Source organism: Rhinolophus ferrumequinum, chromosome 27, assembly GCF_004115265.2.
Source record: "Rhinolophus ferrumequinum isolate MPI-CBG mRhiFer1 chromosome 27, mRhiFer1_v1.p, whole genome shotgun sequence".
NCBI classification, from domain to species: domain Eukaryota; kingdom Metazoa; phylum Chordata; class Mammalia; order Chiroptera; family Rhinolophidae; genus Rhinolophus; species Rhinolophus ferrumequinum.
This window is the reverse complement of record NC_046310.1, coordinates 11,951,168-11,959,851: the sequence shown is the minus strand read 5'-3', so window position 1 is coordinate 11,959,851 and position 8,684 is coordinate 11,951,168. Positions and strand designations below refer to the sequence as shown.

Below are 8,684 nucleotides of genomic sequence, written 5' to 3'. Positions count from 1 at the left end.
CTGTGCGCAGCTCAGGGCTTTACCACCTAACTCCTTATGGGACTTATTTCTCATCGGTAAACTGGGGCTGATCGTAAGGACTTTATTGTCGGGGGATTAATCATTACGCAGTCAGTCTCCACCCCTAACGTATGAGTCCAGGTTTGTAAAATCGCCTGTTCGCTAAAAGGTATCTGTGGCCCCCGATCGACACTCACTGTGTTTTCTTGATCACTTCCAGATCACGCGCGGAGCATGACACATTTGAGCCCCTGACGTCTGCGTTCCCAGACAGGGTCCACCGAGGCTTTGCTCTGCCTGCATGTTGCAGCTCCCACACCGTAAGTGTCCTTTCTGCCATCTGTGGAGTGCCACGTTTTTCTCATTTTTGTGCTTCCTGTTGGTGATTTTACTGTGAAAATGCCCCCCAGATGCAGTGTTGGAGGGCTCCTCAGTGATCCTAAGTGCAAGAAGGCTGTGTCTGGAGGTCGTGAGTTCACTGCTAGCCAATCAACTATATATATAAATTAAGGTGTCTTTAAACAGAAGCGCCGATAAAATATGGTTATGTATTGATTGATGAAAATGTTATTAGAGGCAGGATCCTACCGGGGGCAGTGGTTCAGTATTTCTAAGTCATTTTTTGTGGCAACTTTCTAGAATGTAACTACTATCAATAACAAGCACCGACTGTGTATATACAATCTTAGTTAGCACTGTGCTTTACATGCATTTTCTTATTTAACTGTTAAAAACAATGCAGTGAGGTAGGTCCCATTTTACAGGTGAGAAAACTGAAGTAGAAAGAGGTTAAAAAGCCTAATGTCACAGAGCGGGGAGGGACGAGCCAGGGCTGGAGCACAGGCAGTTTGGCTCCCGAGCCTGCAGCCTGAGTCCCCACACCGGTGATCTTGTGCGGGGCCCATGTGGCCAAGGATGTCTACGGGAGCCTTTCGAAATGGATTACGTTCTATTAAACACGATTTATCGTCATCGCTATTAATTCAGAGATGGTCAGCTCATCTCATATTAACTGGCGTTAGGAAAATCTTTGAGCCGTGGCGAGTGTCTGTGACAGTCTCTCCAGTTTGGTCATAGAGACGATGGATACAGGGACAGTCGTCGCAGTGACAGGTCATCCGCTCCAGCTGGATGCTTGTGACTCAGATCACCTCTTAGAGCTCGACTCGCGAGAGGAGGAGAGCCGGTCTGAGATTTGCTTGTGGAATGGCTGCCGTGTGCGGAAAAGGACCCATAGAGGGAAAGCACTTGCTCCCGGAGTGTATGTCCCTCCTTCTCCTTCCAAGAGGCTTTCCCACCTCAAGCTTTTCAAAACCCACATGTTATCGGCAGTTTATGAATATGAATAAAGTGATTTGCATTCCTTTGATTTAATATCATGATTAAGCTTCTTTGTACCCTGCTCTGATTCACTGAAATGAAACAATGCGTTTTCTTTAACATCCTTTGTCCTTTACTAGTGATTTTTTCCCCCTTCCAAATTTGCTCGGCTTTGGCAAATGAAAGAAAGAAAAATTTTGCTTTGATTTTGTGGCACAGAGAGCACCAAAGAGAATTAAAACATTAGTTGAAAGGTGCAAGGGAATTGAACATGGAACAGGAATTAAGTTAGCTAAAGCAAATTACCTTATGGTTATAAATCAACAGGGCTTCAGAAAGATGTAGGAAATTCATTTGTGCTTCCAAATAATTGTTTTTACCTTTCAACAGTAGCACGGGGCTGTGTTCCTATGGGCACTTGGGCACGCCACAGCCAATCTCTAACTCAATGGAGGCGGCGGGGGGGGCCCTCTGAGTAGAAGTGTGACCTGATGAGTGTGTTGTGTCAGTGTGTTGTATCAGTGTGTACCGTGACCAGTGTGATTGTGATCATACCCACTCCCTCTTTCTCCTGGCCTTCGGGTGACTCAGAACTCACACCTTAGTGAATTTCTCCTTTAAGAAAGTATGAAAGAGAAAAGATGAAAAGAGAAGCCTTAGAGCAGACCAATAAAAAGACTCCAAAGATCTTATTGCAAAGGACCCCTGGAAATGGAGAATGGGAAGGTTGAATTAGGAGGCTGGCAACGAAGCAACTGGAGTCTTTCTCCTCCCGAGGCCATCTGTAAATGTGGGTTCTGGGAGGCAGCAGAGGGGTGGAGGGGACGGAGAACGTTCCAGGGACCTTGACACCTGTACAGAAGCGAGGGTGCAGAACTAGATTTATCCGAAGGAGCGGGCACCCCTCCCTCTCTCTTTCTGTCCGGTCCAGCCTGATACCCCAGAAAAAAGTCCGGCGTGGCTACAGATCCAAGTTCTCGGGGTTCTGTGAATCTGGGCAAAGAGTTGGAACTCTTGAGTCGCCATTCCCTTGTCTGCAAAATGGGATTAGTATTCCATGCTCTGCGTATCTCCAAGGTTTTTGGTGCAGATCAAAGAGACACCACATGTGAAAATGCTTTGCAAAATTTAAGACGTTTACAAAAATATCCTACCTGGCACAGAAGAAGAATTCCGGAACCTGGCTTCGTATCATGTTCAGTGTGAGCTTTTAAAAATTGTATCTCTCCAAATCACAAGGGGTGGGATCTGAAATCATTAAACAAACAAACAAAAACAAATGAACAAACGAAAAACCCCAGAGCTATGGAAATAAAAGAATAAAAATCCTTTGGATGGTGACATTGCTAATGATGACACAGGTAACAATTATGATGGACTTTTGACAGAGGACCTGGTTCAAGGTTCTGCTTTTGCTAACCTGCTGGAGTATCATTAGAACCTGGTCTCTCAGACTCCAGGTGATAAGGAGCTCTGGGTAACGGGATTTCGTAGGGGACAGACGCCGGCTCTTGATGCTGAATCCTTCTTTCATGAAACAGCAAGGCAAGGAAATAAACATATTTTATGGGACTTCTCTGTGCTGGGAATGGTGGTGGTTAATTTTCAAGCATTCATGTGGCTGCCACGAGCTTCCAGGTCACTGGACACATGCTTGGCTGGTCTCAGAGGGTGGAAGGAGGCTGGCTGGAAGAGGGGCTCTGTCTTTCTGAGCATAGCTGGCGGTTCTGTGGAGTGACAGCAGCTGCTGTTCCTCAGGCTGCCTTCTCACACCTCCAAGTGAGCTGGTATGCCTGCCACCTTGCAAGGTGGCTTAAATACCTCTCCTCCCTGGGAGCAACATGCCGCTTAATCAAGGAATTCTGTTAAAAACTTGGAAGAGGAGACAAAGTATTGTGATTGAAGTTTCCTCAATCCCACAGAGAAAAGGCAACAGAAAGCCTGGCCTTTGCTTTAGTCTAAAGATCAATGCAGAATTAGCTTGAATAGCCGGGCCAAGCACCGTCACAGCCTGCAGAGCTGAGCTTGCAAATCGGCTTCCACTTAAATCGAAAGATCAGAGCAGCCTAGAAATTGGGGGGCTCGGTTATTCCTTGAGGATCACAGCTGGCTGACTCAAAGGAGCCACAGAGAACTGCCTATTCATTTGCTCATTCGGTCTGCCATAAGTTCCTATTAGGCATCACTCCAAAATCACTTCTATGAGGACTGCAGGGGTCACAGCAGGACATTTCCAAACAGGATTCTCCAAGAGCATTTAGAACAGGTTGCAAATGCACATTGATTACTTCCAGTTGCTTTAAAGAAAAACCAATGGGATTTTAACTTCGTTACTCACCACCCCCCACTCCCCCCCACACACCTTTTAATATAAAGTAACTGCTGGTGGGAAAACATCCCTTGGTAGGAAACAAACCCAAACCACGTTGCACATGCTTTCTTCTAGTGATGAAAGAGAATGCATAGGAGAGGCACCAATTGTAAGAGTCACATTTAAAGAACGAGAAGCTCCATGTAGGTATGAAAAGGAAGGACTAGTTTGGATGCAAGAAATAGCGACTGCACCGTAAGCCACAGGGTCTGACCTTCTTTCTTTGTCTCACCCAAGTCTCTCAGATCTGTTGGTAACTATATTCGAACCTTGATCGTAATGTCTGTCCTTTGTTGGAATATCATTACGTTTAGATAGTATGCATGCTGTCTGGGTCAGTATGTTTACTTTGTGGAGTTCATGACCCAGTTCGACGTGCTCTCTGCTCGCTGTTCTATGTCAGACAGCTTCTGAATCCATTCGTGTCCGTTGCTGCCACGCATTTCTCGCTTGGAGAATGATTGCAGCCTCATCACTGCTCTTCCTGCTTGACGATCTTGCTTTGCCTTGAATCCTCTCTTCACACCAGACTTAATGCTGTGGACTAAATGTTTGTGTCCCCCACAATTCGTATGTTGAAAACTGACCCCCAATGTGTTAGTATTTTGGGGGTGATTAGGTCATGAGGATGGAGTCTTCAGGAATGGGATTAGTGCCCTTATAAAAGGGATGCCAGGGAGCTCCCTTACCCTCTTTCTGCCCTGTGGAATTACAAGAAGTCAGCAGTCTGCAGCCAGGAGAGGAAGTCCAGAGTCATGCTGGCACCGTGATTCTGGACTTCCAGCCTCCAGAACCGTAAGAAGCAAATTGCTGCTGTTTAAGCCACCCAGTTGAGGGTACTTTGTTCTTGCAACGTGAACTAAGATACTTATTTCATCGCAAGTCCTCCCTGCAACTTTTCTGGGTCTCCTCTTCTGCTCACAGGATCCAGATATTTCAGCCCTGTCTTCAAGGTCCTTCGTGAACAGATTGCTACCTGTCCCTTAAGTATAACTTCCCAATACTCCCCACTCACAATGAGGTACTGTGATTACCAGATCTTCTTTCATTCCCACGTTAAAGCTTTTTTCTCCCTAAATCATCAATTCTCTCATGTTTGCGTCCAGTTTCACAGAAATAGCCACCAGACTTCATCTTCAGGATGTCCAGTCCACCAAGGAAGGCCTTGTCCTTTTTTTCAATTTGGATAGGTTCTGTTTTTTTCAGTTATTTCTTTGCTCTCCCAAGGAAAAGCACTTATAGAGGGAAAGCACTCTCTGTTGGCTTCTTCTTTGGCCACATAGACACACAGTCTCCTTAATCTCGGTGAAAACAAACATCACCTGGTTCAGCCCGCTGCCCCTCCATCCCTGGTCCTTTTGGTCTTTCTTCCATTGCCGCTCATCGCATGTGACAGGTCTGCATGGATCAGCATGGAGCTCTCCGCCTGGTGTGCTTTGGCATGCTGGTGTTGTACCAGGCAGGGTTTCAGGAGCCCCAAGATAATGATGCATCAGCCCTCAAGGTGGCCAGAGGGTCCTGGGTTCATCACGCCTTTCTATGTACCCCACGTGCTGTGCAAAAATGAACGTTTCCTAGGTGTGCCACGATGTGGAAATGTTTCAGGAGCCCAAAGGACCTTTCCTCGCTGCTCACTTGACTCGTAATGCCATTCGCTACCCTACTGAAAGCCCTCTGGGATGACATCCTTATGGCAGAATCCAAGGGACTGGTTCAGACTTCACCCTCCATGAACTGTCTTCATCGTTTGCCACATCCATGTTCTTTCTTTTTGCCCTGCCCTTGGGGCTGTGATTCCGTATTAGATGGCTCCTTGTCTCCCTCTTCTTTTCTAGAACCACTTGTTTCACCAGATGCCCTTCCACTGCCCCTCAGGTGGTCACCCCAAGAGCACTGCCCAGTGAAGTTCCCGCAGGTAGACCTTTGCCACACAGTCTACTTCTCAGGGAACCCAGTCTGTAATAGCAGCCTTGCCTGAGTTTTCTAAGATGAACTACTGAGGTCTGCTCTGAGTGGCTATAACATTTGTTCGTGAGGGTAGCATAGGAGTCATCCCATGAAGACAGAGTTTATTTTAGACTTCTGCCTCTGCACTAGAAGAGCAGCTCCCCGCAGGCACAAGGGTATGCCTTGTGTGGACTGGCCTAGTGTCATTTGCTCAGCGATGGATATGCCTGTTGTTGGCTGAACAGGGACACCTTTGCAACAATGCTGGATTAGACACAGGTTCCCTTTGCACCTCCCACCCTTCTTCTTACTTATCTCATGTGTCAGTCTGCTTGGGCTGGACTGTGCAGTGGTAACAACCCAAACACTCAGTGTCTTAAAGCGACAAGGATTTATTTCTGACTCATGCATCTACTGCAGTTGAGCTAGGCATTTTGCTCTGTTTTCTTCTCTTCTAGTACCCAGGCTGAAGGAAAGTCACCATTCAAAATATCGCTGGCCTCTGTGGCAGAGGAAACGAGACCTCTGCAGGGTCTCACTTCATCGATTACATGTTCTGGCTGAGAGTGGTCACATGACACCCCTCCCTCTTCACAGGTCATTAGTTGGAAGTAGTCTCATGGTCCCACCAAATCATAGAGGGCCCTCGGTACAATCCAGGTGCCTGAAAGACAGAGCTGACAACATCTGCTGACCACACATGACTATGGCACTGTGCCCTCACACAGGGTGTGGTGTGGCGAGCCTTCTGTGGCACTGGCACCAAGAGCCCCCTCATTGGAGTTCCTCCCGTCACAGACATAGTTTCTGACTCCAGCCAGAAGTCCAGGCCAGAGATTCAGGAAGCATCTGGAATCCCTGGAGAAGGAGGGCTGGCCTGCGCCACAGACCCTTGAAGGGAGAATCTGTCCTGGCTGTAGATGTCCCCTGGTGAAGAAGCAGAATGAAAATAGGATGAGTAATGTAACATGATGCCCACTGAAAATCAGGTTTGATTAAGGAGACAGAGCAGCCTCTTGGTGAAAAGCAGAGTTTGGAGGCACACACATATGCACACGTGCATTACACGCACGTGTGTCTGAAGCCATCCTAAAATACTACTTTGAGTACATGCTGAACTCAAACTGGCCTAGGTAGCTGAACAAGGCCCCAGAGAGACTCATGTCAGTGACAATTAGGACAGCATTTGTATTTTTCTTAATTGTCCTTTTAGAGTGGTTGAAATTAGATTTTTAAAATTTGCCTCCTTAAGCTCGTTTATGTACAGATTTGAATTACTTATAAAGAGAGGATTTACTGGCCAAATTTTGTGGGGTTGCATGCTCAAGTGTTATATGACGTGTAGGTTTCCTTACCTTTTTCCATAAAAAAAGCAAATTGCATGTGTCAAAGAAATTAAGACAATTTTCCTTGTTTCCTGGAACATTTCTAGGCTGACCAGAGGAAGAACAAGTCCTGTTTATCTTTAATTGTTTTGATTGATTGTTTGAAAACTCAACAAGGAGTTTTATTCTGGGAATAGCATTCCATAAAGAATCAGAGGGTTCCCGGACTTTTATGTCTATTTTTGTACTTTAGCCCAGTGCTGGCCAGTAGAACTTGTGTGATGGTGGAGGTGTCCACCTCTGTGTTCTCCAAGATGGTCGCCACTAGCTTCCTGTGGCTCTTGAGCTCCTGACATGTGCAGGTGTGAAACAGAAACTGAATATTTCATTTCACTCCCTTTTAATTTGCTTAAATGTAAATGGCCATGTGTGGCTAGCGACTACCACACTGGACTGTGCATCTTTAGAAACTTGACTCAGAGCCTGGGTGACCGGATGGCCAGGAATCTTGCTTCCTGGCCTGGCTATGGGAAATCTGCCTCTGTGCTGTGTGGACTTCACCCCACCCTGCTTTACCTCCCTTGTGTCTGCACACACACAGGATCCGAAGTCCAGAAAAGGTGGGGCCGGCTTTTTAAAGTTATGTAGATTAGCTAATTCCATGCAATTCACTTAGAATTCTTTGCACTCCTAAAATTCGCTGGACTCTGGGACCTCAGTATGGGCCCGTGTCAGACAGCATAGGGATCCCTGCCAGAGACCCTAAGACCTCAGGAGGGTGGTCTCCTCCTCAGGCCCTCCCCACTTTCTCAGTCCTTCTTAGCCAGGCCACAATCCCATTTCCTTTGGCTGTGACGTTAGTTCTTTGTGCCAAGGGAGATATGTTCTATTTAGGTCTCTTGCCTAGACATTTTGGATGTATTTTAGGCAGGAAGAGTGTCTTTTCACTCCTTGTCACACTTGGTAGAAATGAAAGGGACAGAAAATCGAGACTCGTAGGAAACATGGAAGGAGGTCAGTCAGATTCTACACCCGCTCTTCAGTACATTCTGTCATCACAACTCCACTTAACAAAACTGGGTCTTGATGCTCTCCAGTCCCCAGTGAGTTAGAGCTGAACACATGCAAATCCAGAAAACTCCTTTCCAGTTGATGGATTTCAGGGCAGATTTGCATCATTGAAGTCATGAGAGGGAGACCAAAGGCTTATGGAACTGTACGTAGGTGCTGGGAGGATAAAGTTAAAGACAAAATCTGAGTTAGAAACATCCAGCTCCCCCACTGGCTTCTCAACACAATGAATGTAATTCAACTTTGTGTGTCACTTAATATGGTTCATTTATTTTGAACTAATGTGACTCCTATTTAAAAATAAAAGTCATCACTATGAAGTCACGTGACTGACTTTTATACAGCCCTGTAGGAACTTAAACATCGAAATGCGCTTTCCCCTTCAAAAGGGACCACTTGGGAAGGGAACTGCTTGTTTGAATTATACCGCCCTAGCTCAACGCCCTTTTACTATCTATCTTCTGAGCGCGTAGTAAACACAGCCTTTAAACATTCTTCAAGATAGTGAATCAACCTCAGGATTTGATGGTGGTTTGGCTGTGGAGTAGTGGGCGGTGATAGGGATTAGTAGCTTTCACTTCTTTTCTTCCTTTTTATTTTTGAATAGCTAGCATTCATTCAGAGTCACTTTGGTGAAGAAACGCTGGACG

The 8,684-nt window shown here is 46.2% G+C and overlaps 1 long non-coding RNA gene across 1 annotated transcript in view; it reads left to right on the top strand.

Annotated features, from left to right (window-relative positions):
* Nucleotides 1-241: 241 nt before the first annotated feature.
* Nucleotides 242-8,684, top strand: part of LOC117018445 (uncharacterized) — a 158,460-nt gene continuing 150,017 nt past the window's right edge. Inside the window, exon 1 of the long non-coding RNA XR_004422232.1 lies at nucleotides 242-320. This is a non-coding gene — a long non-coding RNA (uncharacterized LOC117018445). The remainder of the gene's footprint in view (nucleotides 321-8,684) is intronic.